This window comes from Tenrec ecaudatus, chromosome 14 (assembly GCF_050624435.1).
Source record: "Tenrec ecaudatus isolate mTenEca1 chromosome 14, mTenEca1.hap1, whole genome shotgun sequence".
Taxonomy (NCBI): domain Eukaryota; kingdom Metazoa; phylum Chordata; class Mammalia; order Afrosoricida; family Tenrecidae; genus Tenrec; species Tenrec ecaudatus.
The window spans coordinates 61,009,792-61,032,516 of NC_134543.1; positions in this window are offsets into that span (position 1 = coordinate 61,009,792).

Below are 22,725 nucleotides of genomic sequence, written 5' to 3' on the forward strand. Positions count from 1 at the left end.
GTCCCATTCTTTTCATCTCTGAATTATTTATTCCACCTATCTTATCTAGTTAGACATGCAGATACATTAATAAATGCAAAAACCTGACAAAGTCAAATAAAACAACAAAGGAAGTCAAGACCAACAAAACAATAAGAACAACAACAGCAACAATAACAACAACCATACAACAACAAATAGAAAACCACTGATAAAAATGGAAAGGCCTATAAATAGTACAAAGTCTGTTGGCCTTTGTGAGTGTTTTCCAGTGGAGTCTGTTGGGGTGCCACACTCTGTCTCCAAAATCTACTTTTGTTATTCCCTGGGGATTTCATCACTTTGCTCCCCTTGCTGCTCTGTTGCATGCCCTTAATGCTTCCCCCAGCGTGATGGGGTCAGATTGTGCACAATTCCCGCACTGTGTCTCCAGTATTGTCTCCTGCAGCGCTATGGTTTAGTGAGGCACATCGTGTCTTGTGGTGGGGCCGGCCCTATGGTCCTCTCTGTGCGTTGTCTGCTCTCAGAAGGAATATTATCCTTGGGGCTTGGTGGGCTAGGATATCCTCCCCTCCCTCTCCATCCCTTTTTGTTTCTCCTGTGTACTCTAATTAGATGTGCCCCTCTCCCTAAGCTGTAGCCCCAGTGCTGTCCTCTGAAGTGCATTCTTCTGAGGGGGTGTGTGTGTCCACATGGTTGGGATTGGGGCCGGTCCCAAAGACCTCTCTCTTGGCTCCCTGGTACATGCCAGGATATTGTCTTCATGTCTTGGTGCATTGGGTTGAAACCTGGTCTCTCTCTCTCCCTCTACTGTGGAGATATAAACAATACCCTCCCCATGGGTGGGTTAGTGCCCTGCTCCCCCCATACCCGTGACATTTCCCCCCCCCCTTTACTCTCCCCCTCTTATTAGTTGGCTGTTGTATGTATGTATCCCTGGATTGGGTTTGGCCCCTGCCATAGTTGCTGGACATCACCCTAGGGATATATGTATACAGTAGCTTTTCTCCTATGCCTTTTTTTTAAGTTTACCTCAGTGGACTCATGTTGTACTTGTCCTTTTGTGCTTGGCTTACTTCACTTAGCATGGTTTCCTCCAGTTCTTTCCATGCGGCAATGTGCTTCATGGGTCCATCGCTGCTTTTAAGGGATGCGTAGTACTCCATTGTATGTCTGTGGCACAGTTTTTTGATCCATTTGTCTGTTGATGGAAATTTGGGTTGTTTTCAACACCTTGCAATTGTGTACTGTACCATGATGAACATTGGAGCACAGATGTCTGGCTTGGTGGTTTGTTTCTTGCCTCTTCTGGGTATATGCCCAGTAGGGGGATTGCTAGGTTGTATGGTAGCTCAATTTCCATCTGTTTTAGATATTGCCAAAACGATTTCTATAATGACTGCACATACCTACATAAAATATTAGAATCATTTTATTGGGGGCTACTACAATGCTTATCACAATCCATACATCCATCCATTGTATCAAGCACATTTGTACATTTGTTGCCATCATCATGTTCAGAAAGATTTCTTATAAGACAAATACATTCTGTTATACTTTGATTAATTTGTGATCTAAGAGTAAATAGAGCAGAAAATGAGAAGCCAGAAAAATTGATAGTATTCTTAAAGAGTTGATGATATAAAATTTTTCCTGCCTGCAAAATTTTGCCTTTTAAATATAGATCATTAATACAATCATAGGACATTAATACAGAGATTAATCATTTCCATATCCTCAGTCATTAAGTAGGGGGTAAGTTAGATTTCAATAAGATAATTTCTCCTGGGACTTGTCAAAATGAAAATGATGAGTACTAAAAATTAGTAAAATTAAATCTTGCTGCACTTTAAATATGTTGGTGACATCAAGTTTCATTTGAGTATGAATATTTCTAGCTAGTTTGATCTTTTAATATCTTTTCATTGGAAAACCCCCCAAAATTGTTGTTGAGAAATGCATGAATTCAACACTACTTTTAATTTTGGGAAATTGGGCAACTGGGTGAGTCCAAGTTTCATTGGCACTAATACCTATTCCTTTATCAAATTATGGGATGATCAATTTTTACTTATTACTTCTGTTATTAATATGTTGGTGAGTATTAATATTAAGAAAAATATTTTTATTTTAAAATACAAGATCTATGGATCCCTGTCTTCCTTTGTAAATATCAAGGATCATGGGTACTTAGATTCAATTCTGCTTCTAGACACTTTAAATAGCATTCGATTTTCTCCATGGTAGCATTCAAATTGATTCCTATTTTGGATTCTTCTACAATCCTTTTATTTTATATTCTAGGGAAAATTAAATAAAGATATCCTAAGCATCAGTGATTTATCAAGAGAAAAGATAAAAGGACGATGAATACAGGATAAAAAAGGGCCTTGATATTGGTATTTCTTGACTGTGTCCTCAGAGCCTGGAGGATAGAGATCTGTAGCCCATTTGGCAATCTGCCTACCTGGTTTGCCTAGCATAAAAAACCAGAGATTGGCAGAAGAATGAAGCCACTTGGGGACATTTTGGAATATCTTGACAGGCCATAGTATATTCAAACTTTTGGTTTCATTATACATAACACATTTTTACAAAGTGTAATTGAAAAAAAAAGGAAGCAATTTTAAATTTTTTGATTTGTTGGGTTGGGGTTGTTAATGAAGTTCAAACACATTCTTATTTTGTAAATAAGATCTAAAATAGCTATTAAGTTAACATTTTCCCTTCGTATGAAAGCAATTTGCCATGGGAACAGATATAGTTAAAAGGAATAGAGTTCAACTATGGCTTAGCTTTTCATCCTCTACTCAAAACTTGAACCTAATTTAGAAAAGACTGCTTTTTTTCTTTAAAAATATTTAGCAATAAAATACTTCTATTAACCTTTCCAGAAACTGTAGAAAAATAGAGTCATTTAATAAATCATCTTTAAAATAGCAAATATAATTTTAACTTGTAAAAATAAGGATATTTTTTCAACCTATGTTTTATTCACTAAAAATATCTCCTTAGTAATAAGGACCCAATAATGTAACTGGTCAGGAATCTGGGGTTTAGACAGGCTTTTGTAGATGGGCATAAGCTCTTTTTCCCACACTTATTGATGTCATTGTTTTGTTCTTTTAATTCCAGTTTTCTTCCATTATATTAGTAGTGTCAGAGAAAATGAGCATCAGCACATAGTGAATTTTCTCAGAGTTTCACTATAAAGAGAACTGAGATTATTTATCTGAAGAGGTGAGGTACCATGCTAGCTGTCTATGAATATTTACTGTGTTATCTATCACATAGAAAAAAACTGTGAGGCTCCTTTTATGTATAAACAGATAACAGGCATTGTACCAATAGGTGGTATTTAAAATATGTGGAGTACATATAAATTTATAAAATGGAGAAATATCATATAGTAATACAAATTAATAAAATGGATAAATATCGAATAATCAGAATGTCAAAAAGCAGAATGGATTGCATTAAAAATAACATATTTTCTATCATCAGAAGTGCAGCTTAGAAGTGATAAAATAGAAAATGGAACTAAGATACTTCTATTCAAATACTCCAATAAAATGTAATCCTTTATGTTGGATGTCAAGTTGTTTCCAACTCCTAGCCCCCTGTTGTACAGCAGAACAAAATATGATTCTATTCTGTGAATCCTCACGAGTTTGTTTGAGCCTTTTGTTGCAAGTGTTACATCAATCCACCGTGTCCAGGGTTGTCTTCTTTTTAACTGCCCATTTACTTTAACAGATTTGCCCAATGCAATATATCATTTGATTTCTTGACCACTACTTACATGAGCATTGGTTGTGGATATAAGAAAAATGGAATTCTTCACAACTTAAATCTTTTCTCTCTGTATCATGATGCTAACAACTTACCAAATATCAAGGATATAGGTCTTCATTATATTGAATTGCAATCAATACCGAAAGCTACAATTCCTGATCATCAGCAAGTGCTTTGAGTTCTCTTTCCTTTTAGCAAGAAAGATTGTGTCTCCCTCTAATGCCTTGACCATATCCACATGGTCTAGATTTCTGGATTATACAGATTGAATAAATACAGTTTGGATAAATATGATGTGCTAGGTTTGGTTGTTTAGAGAAGCAAATCCAGAGACTCTTGCATATGTATAAGAAAGAGCTTTATATCAAAGAGTAATTGTGTGTTAAGACAACATCCCAACCCAGTCCAGATCAAGTCCATAAACCTGATATTAACCCATAAGTCCAATACTAGTCCCATTATCCTTCTCGAGGCTAATGTATTTACATGCAATGATACAAAATGCAGGAAGATCACAGGCTGGTGGGTACAAAGTCTTATGGATCCAATGGTGGTGGAAGCATCTCAGCATCTGGCATGGGTCTACACGTGAGTCTGCCATCTGTCTGAGTGTGGCTCTTCAATAGCAGGTCATTTTAGCTGTATTATTAAAAATATATGTGTTCTTTTGGGTCACCTTTCTTTAGAATGGGTACAAATATAAATTTCTTCTAGCTAATTTGTCATGTAGCTGTCTCCCAAATTTCTTGGTGAGTGAATGCTTAATCTGGTCCATCATCAGTTTTTTGACATATTTTCATTGATACTCTGTCAATTCCTGAAGACCTTTTCATTTTCTAAATATTTCAATGCTGCTTGTACTCTTTCATTACAATCGGTTTTTTAATCACATATTATCTCGTGAGATGGTTGAATGCGAACCAGTTCATTTTGGTACAGTGTATGTGTATTCCTTTATTTTCTTTGGTTGCTTCCTGTGTCATTCAATATTCTGCCCACGAACTCTTTCAGTATTGCAACTCAAGGCTTGACTTATTTCTTTAGTTACTTCAGATTGATATAATATGTTCTTCATTTTTGGTTTTATAACTTCAGGCATTTGCACACTTCATTGTAATTAATTACATTTTTATTCTCAAGCTGCCATTTGAAATTTTCTGTTCAGTTCTTTGACTTGATCATTTCTTTAATTTGCTTTAGCTACTCTACAATCAAGAGCAAGGTCCAGAGTCTTTCTGACATTCACTGTTATCTTTTCTCTTTATTTTTACATTATTTTCTCTAAAACCATTTTATTGAGAGCTCTTACAGATATCATACCTCTCCATAGATCCATCACATCAAAGAAGTAGTATACAATTATTGTTATAATCAATTTCAAAATATTTTCTTCCTTCTTGAACTCCTTGATATCAGCTCCTTTTTACTCTGTCCCCTGCCCCACCACCATACCCCACAGGAACCCTTATTGTACTTGGTATCTTTATTTCTTCATAAATACTGAGTTTCCTATACTAAAAACCAGAGAAACATATAACAAAAATTAAAGAGAGCTACCACAATGACAAAATACATCAAAGTTAAACTCAATACAGGAAGAAGCAATAAAAACAACACGAAAATGTTGAAAACCAGATCAGGCCCAATGTCTATCAAAGGGAGGATCAAGTGACAGTGTTTTAATTGTTCAAATCAGGTTTATCATTTTTATATCTTATAGTCCTCTCACTAATACTCTTTCTTTGGTAATCAGTTTACTCCTATCCCTCCTTTATGGATAGAGGAAAATCACTGGAGGCTTATTTCCTATGTAGATCTCATGAATGTATATTGGGTCTCTACTGTCATCCATGGCCCTCTGCAAACCAGAACCTTACAGTTCAAGATCTCATACTAGTCCCTCCATCATTTTTGAATGATATAATATACAATCCTTGGGTTAGGGATGTGGATGTGCTCCTTCCATGTGGACCAAGTTGACATCTCACTTAGATAGTTGCTTGCTTAGAAACAAGCCTTTAGCAACAATGAAACATCCAACTTTCCTCTAGTTCCTAAATGCTTCCTCTCCCACCACTATCATGATCCCTAGTCTACCTTACAAATTTGGCTAGACCAGAGGATGTACACTGGTACAGGTAGGAATTGGAAACAAGGACTACAGGACAGAAGAACCTCTCAGGACCAGTGGTGAGAGTGGCGATACTAGGAGTGTGAGAGAAGGTGGAGTAGAAAGGGGGAACTGATTACAAGGATCTGCATATGATACCCTCCCTGAAGGACAGACAACAGAAAAGTGAGTGGAGGGAGATGTTGGACAGTGTAAGACATGACAAAATAACAATAATTTATAAATTATCAAGGGTTCATGAGGGATATGGGGTGGAGAGGGAGGGAAAAAAAGAGGAGCTGATACCAAGGGCTCAAGTACAAAGCAAATGTTTTGAGAATGCTGATGGCAACAAATGTACAAATATGATTGACACAATGGATGGCTGTATGGATTGTGATAAGAGTTGTATGAGCCACTAATAAAATTATTTTTAAAAAGAGAAAGAAACAAGCCTTTAAGATCCCAGATAGCCACACACCATCTAATTTATCTTCTATGTTTTTAAAAATTTTTTTTAATGAGAGTGTGTATTGAGCAGGGCCATCTTGTAAGAACTAATTGTTCTTATATTGGAGCTAGGATTTAGTTCAAGCCCCAAATTCATCCTTGGATCTATGTTTTTTGTTGGCTTTTGGCTCCCCATAGAGACCTTCTTGTTAATATATGGTAGAGAATGTTATCGATCATCTCCCTGAGCATCAGTATCTACTATTAATAGTGCCATTGATGAACCACGGTTAGTAACTTTAAGACACTGTTGAGAAAGGGATATTGGGCCACAGTTCTTAATGAAAATTGCACATGATTATTTTAACCCTGCATCTTCCCAGTGGATTCTTCCTTATATTTTCCCTTTTCCTTTTCTACTTGGAAAGATTTAGCTTTCCATTCTTTGATCTTTTGTGGTCTTTGTCCAGTTTTAGCCTAGTATAAACCACCTTGTTGGATTGGATGGGTGCTAATGCACAACCGTCCATGTGGATATCCACATGATGGGATTTTGAGAGGCTAATAACTTCTTTAAAAATATCTTTTTTCAACAGCCTATGTGGTGACTGTACACATAGACATGTGTGGTAGAAGTGATGAAGGAGCTCAGTATCAGTAGTCAAAGCAAGGCCACAGGTGGACTATGGAACAGAGCCTCAGTTGTTCATCCATAAGGTCAGGTCGAAGTTAAATTTAAAACAAGTTTACAAGAACCAAAATATGGTCTTAAGTATATATCCCCTAAATTTCCAGAACATATTAAGAATGGATTTGATTCATTGAAACCTAATCAGAAAACTTGAAGAGTTGTGGTATGACAACAAGATCAAGCATAATCCTCTAGAGCAGTGGTTCTTAACCTTCCTAATGCCATAGCACTTTAATACAGTTCCTCATGTTGTGGAATATAAAATTATTTTTGTTGATACTTCATAACTGTTATTTTGCTACTGTTATGAATCAGGCAACCCCTGTGAAAGGGTCATTTGACCCCCAAGGGGTCACGACCCATAGGTTGAGAACTGCTGCTCTATAGTGTGACACAAATAGAAGATGATAGCTTATTGTTAGCACCCATAGAACATATTAAAGTTCTTTTAGAACTTCCATTTGATTTCCAATAAGGCATTTGTAAGACTGAGTTCTTCAGAGAAGGAAAACCCATGATGCTTATATGTGTATGTATATATAAATAAATTTGTACCAAGAAATGGCTCACACAGTTGTATAACTGGGAAAGTCCAGTTCAGTTCAAGTCAGACATTAAACTGAAGGAGTCTCCTAACTCATGTTACCATAGGTACTGATGAACCAGGAGGCCAGAAGACAAAGTAGGAAGATTATAGGCTGGTGGATGCAAGGTTGAATAAATCCAAGCACAGTTTCCAATGGCTCCTAGGATAAGCAGGCAGTTTGGCAGGAGGTTGACAATTAGATGCAGGATCCAGATCCAGCAGAAGTGATAAGCTTTATCACATAGGGTAGTTAAAGAGGAACAGCTCAAACCACTGTAGAGTCTTTCTTCCCGTTACATCAAGGCTGTGATTTGGTTGCTTTACCGCAACTGTGGGTTGCACAGAACTGATTACTCCTATCAGGGAGTTAAGTACATTGTGTTAGATTTCATCATGGGAAATTACTGCCATACTACTGAGGACCCTGGCTCAGCCAAGTTGACACAAAGCCTAACTACTGCAACACCCCTTATTAACTTCCTAGGAACATGTTTCCCTGTTTCTTCACATGGTTATTCACTTTATGAAAAGTGTGTTTGTTCACTTTATGAAAAGTATTACTCTGTTTTTTGTTGAAGATATTTTTGCATCACCTCCAAAAATTAACAGAAATATATTTATTTTCTTAATAACCTTTGGAATAATGATACATGCAAGAGATCATTTCCCCTTTTTGTATTGTCTGCTGAAAAAAATGGGTCAAATTTGTGTTGTGCTTCACAAAGTATGTGTGGAGATTGAAATATGTTCAACACATTTATCAACACATTTCTGACTACTTCTTGCCTTTTCTATTTCATTGACCCCTCCTTCATCCCTTTCAGTGATGATGAGTAAGCAGTCGATTGACCACTCACGGTCTGCAGTTCAAACTCATAAGCTCCCCCAGGGAATAAGATAAGGCTATGTACTCCCCAAAAGATTTACCATCTTGGAAATCCTATGTAAGGTCACTCTGATTAAGAATCAATCTGATGGCAATGGGCTTTGGTCTCATTTTATAAATGCTATCTTATATTTAATTCATTGTTGATAACAGTTTTGGAATTAAGCAGAGAAGCAATAATACAAATTAATGATGTCTTAAGGAAATCTCTACTTAAATTGATTCCATTTTCCAAAAATTTTAAGCGACATGTAGTGATTTCTTTAATTAATATACAAAATTAAAAGTAGAAAGTAAACCAAAACACAAAACCTCCCAAACATTGAACGTAAGCTATTTTTGTGTGTGTTTTAAGATGGGTAGAAAATATGCTCATTTTCCTTTATTAATTACTCATTTTCTGCTGAAATTATATTATGCATTTAAAAAGGGGATCAATAGAAAAATAAGCGTGAAGAATAAAATGTGAACCCATGAATGTAATGAGGCTGTGGGAAAGTGGATTACAGACGGGAATGGTGGGTGGATGGAAACTAGAGGAAGGAGATAAAATACACAGAGGAAAGTAGCTGCCCAGATGATGTACAAGTAAAGGCCACAACTGAGATAGTAGCCTTTATGTTCATAGGAGACCTGGCTGGTCTCCAACTTAACACATATAAAAGCAGTATTAAGGTGCTTCTAAAAGCAATCTTTTAGAGGAAAATGTGGAGCACAGCTTAGCCAGAGTTCTTATTGACTGCTCACTCCTTGCCTCTGTTCCTCCTTTCCCCACAGAGTCCCATGTGGAGAGCACATTGTCCACCCACCCTGACTTCCAAGAGTAGCTACCACAGCATTTTTCAAGGCTGGAAGCACAGACCTACTTTCTACAGAAAATGAACTTTCTGCCTAGGGAAGTCTAAAGTTCCTAGCTTGAATATTTATGCTTCTTATGTGAGTGTGGACAGTAGGGTCTAGTTGGCCTACTTAATCCACATTTGCTTATCTTAAAATGAACTTGCTAGTGGATAGACCCTAACTGCAATTATAGAACTTCTGTCTGTTTGTCTATACAATTTAGATCTCATCATGGGGGATTACTACCATTCTACTGAGAACACTGGCTCAGACAGGGAGAACTACTCTAGGAAATGACATCTTTTTCCTCTAATGCATATAGTCAGACATGCATAGTCCTAAGCATTTTCCTAATGCAGAATTTGATCCATTCTAAATTTAATCATTTTTCTAGGCTTTTATTAGTTGTATAAATGAAAAATAAGAATTGGGGGTTTCAAAGTCTTCGGGTTTCATTAAAATTTTAAAAACACTGTTTTAGGGGGACTTCCTGGAAGATGGCGATGGAGTGACACATACCAGAGGGACTGTGCAGAATTGAGCCCAGGATAGTGGCTTAGAAGGAAATTTAATGCTGCTGGAATGCAGGAGGAGCATCATAAAGATAAGGAGGCATAGATCCATGGGGTTTTGAAAGGCTGGGGGTATTTGGATTACCTCAGAGGAGGCCAGCTGGGGCTTGACTTTGTCACCACCATGTCTCTGCTGGAACCGGGATCATTTGGAGCCTGTGGGGGCCTTGGTCTCGACACAGCCACGGTTTGCTGCTGCCTGCCTTGGGCCAGAGACTAGACTGTTGGGGCTCCATGGGCAGGGAACAGGGTTCAGCTACATTATTGCTTTCATTTCCATCTCTTCTCTATGTCCCCTATGGTCTTGGAGGGCTGTGCGGGGGCTTAATCTCAACATAGCCACAGCTTGCCACCACCTTGGGGCAGGGACTAAACCCTTGCAGCTCAGTGGGTGGGGATCGGGACTCAACTGCATTGTTGCTTTTGTTTCACTCTCTTCACTATATCTCCACACTGGCAAAGCGGGCTTACTTTTTAATTTTATTTTCTCCTCTTTGTCTCTTTCTTGTTCTTTCACATGCCACTGCTGACCTCCAGACCACTCCCCTTAGCCTAGGGTATTTACAACTCTGCACACCCAGCTAGGTGAGTTCCACCATGTGTAGATAGCCCGAGGCTGATAGAGCACTGGTGACCTCCACCAGGGGATACTATGCCTAACTTCTTACAGTGGAATTCCTGCCTCTGTGCCTGGGACCTTAAGGTTGCTCGACCAACATTCTTCAACATTCCAAGCTGCTGCAGGAACCTCTGGCCAACATCTGTAACACCAAAACAGGAAACCCACCAGCCTTCTGGGGCACTCGTCTCAGAGGGAAGACACAGGAAGATAAAGTGATAGGTTAATTCCATAGTGAAATTAGCTGTAGGCAGTTTGAAGAAGCATTCCTACAAGTCTCCCAGAGAGAGCCAGTGCTCTTCAACTCAATGGAAAATGGCACCTGGCTCCTCTAAACAATGCAACGCAAAGAACCATCAGTCCCAACAACCTCAACAAATAAACAGGAGAAACAAAAGGCAATGACAGAAGATTTCCAGAACATAATGACATGCATAGAAGAAACTATTTCTGAGCTGCCAAAGAAAGAAATTTTCAGAATGCTGCTTGGAGTCACACAGGATATGAGGGAAACAATACAGAAAAAGTATGAAATGATAGAGGAGACAAAGGCCATACACCAAAGGGAAATAAAGGAAATTAGGGAGGAGATAACAAAAGCCAGTAGCAGAAACACGGACCTCGAGAACTGACTAGAGGAAGCAGAGAACTACATCAGTGACTTGGATGACAGCCAAGCAGGCATTAACAAACACGAACAAAAATCAAATAAGGTCTCAGAGAATCTGAAGAAAACTTAAGAGCTATGACTTATGCTATGAAAAGGAACAACATTAGAATTATTGGCTTATAGGAGGAAGACACAACAAAAAAGTCATCTGCAACAACAGAGAGAAAATTCTTGGAGTAAAACTTCCCCAGCTGAATGAATGAAAACCAGGCAACCATTCAGGAGGCTGAAAGAACACCAGCCAGACTGGTTTCCAAAAAGAAGTCACCAAGGCACATTATAGCTAAACTATCCAACTTTGAAGAAAAGGAATAAATCATAAGAGCAGCTAGGGAAAAACCAGCAATCACATATAAAGGTTCCCAAATATGAATATGCTCAGACCTATCAACAGAAACTATGAAGAGGAGGAGAGGGTTGAGGAACAGATTCCAAAAAATTAAAGGAAAACAACACAAACCCAAGAATACTCTACCCATCCAAATTATCAGTCAAGATAGATGGAGAAGTAAGAGTCTTCCCAGAAAAGGAACAACTCAAAGAATATGTTAGAAGTAACCCAGCCCTATAAAAGATCCTTGTCAACCCAGCATGGGAAGAGGAAGAACACTCACCAAGCACAAATAAGAGACTGCTACATGGAAGAACCTCACCTAGAAGGCAAATAAGAGAAAAGAGACCCCAAGATAGCATTGGCCTAAGGATGGAAAGAAGTCAAGAATGATACACACACACACACACACACACACATGCACAACACACTGAGAAAGGAAAGTAGGAAAATACCCAACACAAAAGGTGTACAATGACATCATAGTGTCTGCAGATGAAGATAATAACTATGAATATCAATGATCTGAACGCAGGCATTAAAAGATTGAGACTAGCAGACTGGCTTAGAAAACACAACCCATCAATCTGATTCCTACAGGAGACACATGTCAAGGTAACAGACAAAAAATAGACCGAGAATCAAAGGCTGGAGAAAGGAATATCAAGCAAACAACAATTGGAAAAAAGCAGGGGTTGCAATCCTAATCTCGGATAAAATTGACCTCAAAGGGATACTATATAATGCTCAAGGGAATGATAGACAAAGAACCACTAAGCATTGTAAACATATATTCCCTGAATGAGAGATCCGCTGAATACGTCAACCAAGTACTCCCATAAGATGAAAAAAGAAATCACAGCCTCAACAATTATAGTGGATGACTTCAATACACAGCTCTCTGAGGAAGATAGATCACAGGAAAATAAACTCAATAAGGAAGCTAGAGATATAAACACTACAAATAGACAGTTTGAATTGATAGATATTTACAGAGCTTTTCACCCAAATACAATAAATTCACATTCTTCTCAAGCCCACACGACACATATTTGAAGATAGATCACATGCTTGTGCATAAAGCGAATCTACATAAATTTAAGCACACTAATATCATACAGACCTCTCTCTCTGACCACTGTGCCATAAGACTGGAAATCAAAAAAATGACGATGAAGAAACCAAGAGCAAACAATTGGAGGATGAATACTGCAATGACTACTCTACTGTAAAAGGAGTGCATACTGGCACAGATCAGAGAGGAACTCAGAAAATTTCTAGAAACTAATGAGAATAAGCACATGACATACCAAAATATGGGACACAACAAAGGTAGTTATCAGAAGAAGTTTCATAACAATACATGCGAACCCGAGAAAGGAAGAGAGACTCATGATTGATATGGTGGCACAAAGTTTACAACAACTAGAGCAGAGTCAGTAGGACAACCCTACTAATAGCAAAAGAAAAGAAACTATAAAAATCAGGGCTGAGATTCAGAGGGAGTAGTTGGTTCTTTGAAAGGATAAACTGAATCAACAGACCATTGGCAAACCCTAACTAAAGACAGGAGGGAACAAATTTCAATAGCAAGAATAAAGGATGAAAGAGGGAACATTACAACAGACCCTAATGAAGTCACAAGTATAATTACACAGTACTACAAAGGACTGTACTACAATGAATTCAATAACTTGGAAGACATGCACAAATTCTTGGAAAAACTATCTCTCCCTAGACTATCCTCGATGGACGTGAAGAATCTCAAAAGACCCATAGCAATAGAAGAAATATGCAAAGTTATCAAGGAATTACTGAGAAAACTATCGCCTGGACCAGATGGCTTCACTGGAGTATTCTACCAATCCTTTAGGGAAGAAGTAACACCAATCCTACACAAACTCTTTCAGAACATCAAAAAAGATGGAAAACTCCTGAATTCCTTCTATGAAGCTGGTATAAGTCTGATACCAAACTGGGCAAGAATCCCACAAGAACCCAGAACTACAGACCAATATCTCTAATGAACATCGATGCAAAAATTCTTAACAAAATACAAATCAATAGAATACAAAAGTATATAAAAACAAATAATTCACCATGACCAAGTGGGATGTATCACCAGGGATGCAGGAATGGTTCAATGTATGAAAGACCATTAGTATTATTCATCACATTGATGTGAAGAACTATAAGAATCGCATGATTATATCGAGATATGAAGAAAAAGCATTCAACAACATCCAAACACCAATTCCTCTTTAAGACACTAGAGAAGATAGGAATGGAAGGAAAATTCCTCAAGACAATACAAGCTATGTATGAAAAACCAACAGCCCATGTGGTAGTCAATGGAGAAAAGACTAACACAATCCGACTGAAAAAGGGGACCAGACAAGGATGCCCTTTGTCCCCTCTCTTATTTGATATCATGCTGGAGGTTTTAGCTAACAGCATAAGGCAAAGAAAAGATATGAAAGTTATTTGTCTGGGGAAGGAAGAGGTGAAACTATCATTATTTGAAGATAATATGATTTTATATATGTAAAATCCCAAAAGTTCCACAAGGGGAGTACTGGAAGCAATAGAGGAGTTTGGCAGAGTAGCACGATACAAGATCAACAAAGAGAAAGAAGTTCATCAGACTGTTATACACATTGGATAAGACCACAGAAGAGGAAATAAAAAAGATGGTACCCTTCACAATAGCCAAACACAAATTGAATTAGCTAGCGATATACTTGACTAAAAGAACAAACAATCTATATGAGGAAAATTACAGAACACTATTACAAGAAACCAAGAGCTACCTCAACAAATGGAAGAATAGCTCATGATCATGGATTGGAAGACTCAATATGGTCAAGATGTCAGTTCTGCCAAATGCACTATGTAAATTTAATGCAATCTCGATACAATTACCCTCATCTTTCTTCAAGGAAATAGAAAAACTGATTACCACCTTTATATGGAGCGGGAAGAAGCCCAGAATTAGCAGAGAACTCCTCAAGAAGAAGCACACAGTGGGAGGGTTTGCTTTATGTGACTTTAGCACATAATATACAGCCACAGTTGTCAAAACCACATGGTATTGGTACAATGACAGATACTCAGACCAATGGAAAAGAACTGAAAACCCAAAATAAAATAACCAACATATGGATAACTGCTCTTTGATAAGGCCTGCAAAAATATCCAATGGGAATCAGATGCCCTTTTTAACAAGTGGTGCTGGAAAAAATGGATATTTACCTGCAGAAAAATGAAACAAGACTCTTATCTCACTCCATGCACAAGAATAAACTCAAGGTGGATCACAGACCTTGAAGTTAAACCCCAAACTATTAAGGCCATAAATGAGGGAATTGGGACCAACTTGAGAACTTTAGCACAGGGAATACATAGGCTATCAGAAATAGGGAAGGACACAAATACAGAGTTGGCACAAATTGTCAAATGGGATATAATGAAGATAAAACAACTGTGTACTTCGAAGTAATTTACCAAGAGAGTAATAAGAGAATCCACGGATTGGGAAAACATCTTTAGCAATGACACATCAGACAAAGGCCTTATTACTAAAATCTACAACGCTCTGCTAGCTTCCAAAGAGAAAAAAACACCTAATTGCCCACCGAGGACGTGGACAAAGGACCTGAACAGGAGTTTCACAGGGGCAGAAATCTGAATGGCCAACAAACATATGAGAAAAATGTTCCTGTTCTTTAACCATAAGAGAAATGCAAATTAAAACAAGACTGAGGAAGCACCGAACACCCTCAAAAGTAGCCCAATTAAAAAATCAGAAAGCAACAAATGTTGGAGGGGCTGTGGGGAGACAGGAACTCTCATCCACTGTTGGTTGACTTGTAAGTGTGTATGACCACTATGGAAATCGATCTGGCAATATCTAAAAAAGATGGAAATCAAGTTCCCATATGACCCAGCAATCCCCCTACTGGGCATATACCCAGAAGAGGCAAGAAACAAACCAAGGACAGACATCTGTGCTCCAATGTTCATTGCGGCATAGTTTACAATTGCACGGAGTTGGAAACAACTGAAATTTCCATCAACTGATGATTGGATTAAAAAGCTGTGGTAAATACATACAGTGGAGTACTATGCATCGCTAAAAAGCGGTGATGAATGTATGAAGCACATCGTTGCATGGGAAGAACTGGAGGAAATCATTCTAAGTGAAGTAAGCGAAGCACAAAAGGACAAGTACAAGTACATGAGTCCGCTGAGGTAATCGTAAAAAAAACCAAACAAAACAAATGCAAAAGGAGCACAGGGAAAAAGCTACTGTATACAAACATTCCTGGAGTGAGAACCAGGTAATATGGCAGGTACCAGACCAAATACAGGGGTATACATGGTGGACATCTAAAAAGAAAGTGGGGAAAGGAAAAAAAAACCAAAAACCTAATGGGTAGCAGGGGCACAGGCATTAACCCACACAGGAGTAGGGTATTGTTTATATCTCCACAGGGAGAGAGGGACCAGACTTCAACCTAGTGCTCCAAGATGTGAATGCAACATGCCGGCGTGGAGTAGGGAAACTAGTAGAGAGGTCTGGGGGGCTGGCCCCAATCCTAACTACTATGTGGACACCTGCCCTTCCTCCCAGAAGAATTTATTTCCAAGGACAGAATTGAACCTGCAGCTTCGGGAGAGGGACATATCTGATTGGAGCACAGGTGAGCACATGAAGGGGGAGGAGGAGAGAGTGGAGCACAACCTGGCCCACCAGGCTATAAGGACGATGTTCCCAATTAGAGTAGCCAGTCCAAAGAGCGGACCACATGACTGGCCCCACTAGGAGACTTGGTGTCCCTTACTGACCCATAACCCTACAGGGGACAACACCAGAGACACAGGGTGGGAATTGCACCCGATCCCATCCTGCCACTCCGAGGCGAAACACTAAGGAGATGCAACAAAACAGCAAGGGAATGGAGCGGCAAGGTCCCCAGTGAATGCTGAAGGTGGATTCTGGAGCAACGGCAAGGTCCCCCAACAGAATGGACTGGCAAACACTCCTAAAGACCAACAAACAATCCTTGAACTAACTACAAGCTTTTCTTTCTTTTTATGTTTTGTTTTTGTCATTGATTTGGTGTTGTTGTTGTTTTGCTGTAAATTGTTGCTTGGTTTTGCTCTGTCTCGTTTTTGCACATGTTATTATCTCCACAGGTTTGTCTAAATAAGATAGGCTGGATGAAAAATCTGGAGGAGAAAAAAATGGGACCTACAGTTGCCGGGGACATTGGAGAGGTGGAGGTGGGAGGAAAAGTAGTGGTGTTAACAAACCCAGGGACAAGTGACCCAAATCAGTGGTGAGGAGGGTGTGGGAGACCTGGTAGGGCATGATCAAGGGTCATGTAACCAATAGGAGTTGCTGAAACCCTGGTGGAGACTGTCATGATAGTGGGACAGGAGGAAAGTCAAAGGAAATAGAGGAAAGAGCTGGAAGGCAAAGGACATTTGTAGAGGTCTAGATAAAGGAATGTACATCTGTAAATATATTTATATATTACTATGGGGAAATAGATCTATGTGGATATATTTCTAGGTTTAGCATTAAGGTACTCCCTCAATGCAAGAATACTTTCTTTAAAAAAAAATCATTTTATTAGGGGCAAGAATACTTTCTTTTTAAAATCATTTTATTAGGGACTCATGCTATTCTTATCACAATCTGTACATACATCAATTGTATAAAGTACATTTGTACATTCATTGCCCTCATCATTCTCAAAACATTTGATCTCCACCTAAGCCCCTGTTATGAGGTCCTCATTTTTCCCCTCTCCTTCCCCGCTCCACCCTCCCTCAAGAACCCTTGATAATTTATAAATTATTATTTTGTCATATCTTGCCCTGTCCAACGTCTCCCTTCACCCACTTTTTGTTGTCCATCCCCCAGGGAGGAGGTCACATGTAGATCATTGTAATCAGTTCTGCCTTTCCAACCCACCTTCCCTCTACCCTCCCAGTATTACCACTCACACCACTGGTCCTGAAGGGATCATCCAACCTGGATTCCCTGTGTTTCCAGTTTCTATCTGTACTGGTGTATAGCCTCTGGTCTAGCCAGCTGTGCAAGGTAGAATTGGGATCATGATATTGGGGCGGAAGCATTTCAGAACTAGTGAAAGTTGTATATTTTCATCCTTTCTTCTATTAAATTGGCATTCTATGATGCTCACCTTCCCGATACAACCACCAAAGACAAAGTAGGTGAATAAGCAAATGTGGTAAAGAAAGCTGATGGTGCCCGACTATCAAAAGAGATAGCATCTGGGGTCTTAAAGGCTTGAAGGTGAACAAGTGGTTATTTACCTTAGAAGCAACAAAGCCCACATGGAAGAAGCACATCAGCTGGTGCGTGCACGAGATGTCGAAGGGATTAGATATCAGGCATTATCAGAACAAAAAATCTTATTATAGTGAATGAGGGTGGGAATGCAGAGTGGAGATCCAAAGCCTATTTGTAGGCACTGGACACCCCCTTACAGAAGGGTTGTGGGGAGGAGACGAGCCAGTCAGGGTGTGATGCAGCAATGATGAAAAATACAACTCTTCTCTAATTCCTAGATGCTTCTTCCTCCCCCACTATCATGATCCCAATTCTACCTTACAAATATGGCTAGACCAGAGGATGTACTCTGGTACAGAGAGGAACTGGAAACACAGGGAATACAGCACAGATGATCCCTTCAGGACCAGTGGTGTGAGTGGTGATACTTGGAGGGTAGAAGGAGTGTGGGTTTTAAAGGGGGAACTGATTACAAGGATCTGCATGTGACCTCCTCCCTGGGGGATGGACAACAGAAAGTGGGTGAAGGGAGACGTCGGACAGGGCAAGATATGACAAAATAATAATTTATAAATTATCAAGGGTTCTTGAGGGAGGGGATAGTGGGGAGGGAGGGGAAAAATGAGGACCTGATGCCAGGGGCTTCAGTGGAGAGCAAATGTCTTGAGAATGATGAGGGCAATGAAAGTATAAATGTACTTTACACAATTGATGTATGCATGGACTGTGATAAGGGTTGTATGAGCCCCTAATTAAAAAATCTGTTTTAATACTTAATAAAGAGGTTTTTCTAAAAAAATAATGTTGACACAAGCCAGGGAAGTTTCTCATTGGAGAACCTTTTATTTATTTATATTATTTTTATTAATCATTTTATTGGGGTTCTCTTACAAATTTTATGACAATTCATCATCCAATTCTATTAAGCACACTTGTACATATGTTGCCATAAACATTTCCAAAAACACTTTTCATCTTTCTTGAGCCCTTGGTATCAGCTTCTTTTTTTACCCTTCCCTCCCCTATCCTCCCAAGCTCATGAATCCTTGATCAATGATATATTATTGTTGTTATTTCATGTCTTACACTGTCCATTGTCTCCCTTCCACCACATTTTTGTTATTTGTCCATATTATGGACTATTAGTCCATATTGTGGGCTATATGTCCAAGCTCATGATATTACTAATGCTTCTGAGAGGTTTATTTATCTTGAATTTCAAGTGTCAAAAGCTGTTATCTGTACCAATGTGTGTACTCCAGTCTAGCCAGATTTATAAGGTACACTGGGTCATGGCAGTGGGGGAGGGAAATTTAGGAATGAGAGGAATGATGTGTGTCATAGGTACTATACTACACCCTAGTTGCATTGTCACTTCCCTGAAACCCTTCTGTGTGTGTGTGTGTGGGGGGGTGATGTCCAATTGCCTACAGATGGGCTTTGAATCTCCACTTCAACCCCCCTTATTCACATCAATATAATTGCTTGTTTTGGATTTTTGATACCCGATACTTGATCCTGTTTATACTTCATGATCACGCAGGCTGGTGTGTTTCTTCCATGTAGGCATATTTGCTTCCCTTCTACATGGCTGATTCGTTAAGACCCCAGATGCTATCTCTTTTGATAGCCAGTGACCATCAACTTTTGCTTATGCACCCATTTTGTCTTCAGTGATTGTGTGGGGAAGGTGAGTCACAAAGAGTGCCAGGTTATTAGAGAAAAGTGTTCTTGTGTTTAGGGAGGCCTTGAGTAGAGACCCAAAGTTCATCTGCTATCTTAATACTTAACATATGAATATATGTACATTGGCTTACATCCCTTTCTCTTATAATTATAAATTAATATTTTTACATATATACATACCTATAGCTATACCTTTTGTGGTAGTTACATAATCTAGTGTCAACTTGAGACTATTAATAGTGAAGGGGTGGAGTTTAACCTATTAATCAAGTTGCAGTTTGATGACCTCATTTGGAGGTACAATGGAGATAAATAGCTCACTGGAACCCAGATACATGCACTCCCTGCAAGACATTCCTGTTGACAAGTCACTTGGAGCTATGCTGATGGCAGCCAGAACCTTGATCTGGAGGAGCCATTTGGAGACCCACATCAGCGCTAAGATTCTTCCACCACCACTGGATCCACAAGACTTTCTACCCATTAACCTGTGAACTTCTTGTACATGGCATCATTGCATATGTTACTCAAGTCTGAAGAAGAATTTACAGATTGGTATCAGACATATGGGCTAATATCAGACTTATGGACTTGATTTGCACTGGCTCTTTTATATAAAACTCTATCTTATACATATGAGTGTGTCTGGATTTGTTTCTGTAGCCAACCCAGACAAACACATTACTTTTATCAACAGCTTTTACTTTGTACTTTTCCCCTTTATTTCCTTTCACCTTCCTCCTGTCCCACTATCAAGCTCATCCTCCACTCGGCTCTCAGTAATTCCTCTTGGATACATTGCACTTGGTCAAACGCCACCAGGCCTCCTTGCCATCAGTTTTAGATCCGTTTTTCTTTCATTCTAAATTTGTTGACTCCCTACTTCTCCTCCTGGCTCTGTCCTCTCCCATGTCCCCTTGGGACCACTGGTCCCCCTTTTTCCCCCTCAGGATTGTTTGTCCTGCCTATCTTATATAGATAGACAATAAAAACAAATAACCAACGATAGATAGTACCAAGTCTGTCTGCTAACCCTTATGAGTGTTTTCCAATCAGGTCTGATGACTTGCCATGCCCTGTCCATTGGTCAGAAGTCTATTTTCAGGGGACTTGGTTCCTTTGCTCCCTTGCTGTCCTATTTCAACCCCCGTGCATGGGGCAGAGCAGGCACACTTTCTGCACAGAGTTTCCAGTGCTTCTCGCCCAGTGCTATGGGTCAGTGAGGGAATGTCTTATGTCTCATGGTGAGGCTGATCCCATAATCTTCTCTTTGCTGCTGCTCAAGCCGGATGCTATCCTCAGGGCTTGATGGGTCATGAAGAGGTCCACTGTTTCTGTCTCGGTCTCTTTCCCCCTAAGTGCACACCTGGAGAACTTCTTAAAACTTTAGATTAACAAAGGTAAAATGACCCTTTCAGATTTTAGTGGTATTTCACATATTTTACTTCCCATAAAATTCACCTATTTTAAGCGCGCCTTTGAATATTTTTAGTAAATTTATAGAGCTGTGTAACTATAATAGCAGTCTAATTTTAGAACATTTTCATTACCTCAAAAGGCAATTTCATGCCCATTTGCAGTGACTCACTATTCTTACCTCTAGTTCCAGGCAACAACTAATCTACTTTTTTACCATAGATTAAAAAAATATTTTTCTTTAAAAGGAATCACACAATATATAGCCCTTTGTGTCTGACTTTTTCTAGTTAACAAAATGATTTTGAATTTTATCCATGTATTAATACTTAATTCTTTTTTCAAAACTGAAGAAAAATTGTACTAATTTTTCTTTTTTTAATATGTATCAGTTAACATTAAAACTGTAATTAAATGCTGGAATTGTGCCTGATCTGACCCCACCACACTGGGATGAAACACTGAGGATGTGCAAAAGAGCAGCAAGGGGAGCAAAGCAATGAAGTCCCCGGGAAATACAAAAAGTAGATTTTGGGATCAGGGCACCCCATCAGACTTGATGGGAAAACACTCCTAAAGATCAGCAAACAAACTACTTATTGGCTTTTCTTATTTTGTCATTGTTTTTGTTTTGTTTTGCTCTGTCTTATTTTTGTGTTTACAATTGTCTCTGCATGTGTATCCAGATAAGATGGGTGGGATAAACAATCCAGAGGAGAAAATAATATATGGTTGAGGGGGTGGGGAAACAGGACAGGGGAAGGCAGGGGAAAGGAAGTGGGTGTCAACCAACGCAAGGACAAGGAAACAACAGGTGATCTAAAATTGATGGCGAGGAGGCCCTAGGATGCCTGGTGGGGCTTCATCAAGTGAAATGTAGCTGAGAGGAATTACTGAAATCTGAATGAAGGCCAAACATGGTAGTGGAACAAGAGGAAAGTAAAAGAAAATTGAGGAAAGAACTAGGAGGCAAAGGCCATTTATAGAGGTCTAAATACAGGCATGTACATATGTAAATATATTTATACATAATGATAGGGAAACAGATTGAGGTACATATATTTATATGTTAAGTAGTAAGGTAGTAGACGGACATTGGGCCTCTACTAAAGTACTCCCTCAATGCAAGAACACTTTCTTCTAAAAGCCCTGTATTCTGTGATGCTCACCTGCCCAACACGAACTCTGAAGTCAAAAGGGTGCATAAGCAAATGTGGTGAAGCAAGCTGATGGTGCTGGCTATTGAAAGATATAGTGTCTGGGGTCTTAAAGGCTTGAAGATAAACAAAGAGCCATCTAGCTGAGAGGCAGCAAAGCCCACGTGGAAGAAGCACACCAGCCTGTGTGATCATGAGGTGTCGATGGGATCAGGTATCAGGCATCAAAGAACCAGAACAAAAAAATCATATCAATGTGAATGAGGGGGAATGTGGAGTGAAGACCCAAAGCCCATCTGTAGACAATTAGACATTCCCTTCCAGAAAGGTCACAAAGAAGAGACAAGCCAGTCAAGGTGCAGTATAGCAACGATGAAACTTACACTTTCTTCTAGTTTTTTAATGCCCCCCCGCACTATCATGATCCCAATTCTACCTTACACACGCAGCTAGACCAGAGCATGTACACTGGTACAGATAAGAGCTAGCAACACAGGACTGATAAATCCCTCAGGACCAATAATGAGCTTAGCAATACCAGGGCGTTAAGGGGAAGGTGGGGTGGGGTGGGGGGACTGATGACAATGACCTACATATAACCCCCTCCCA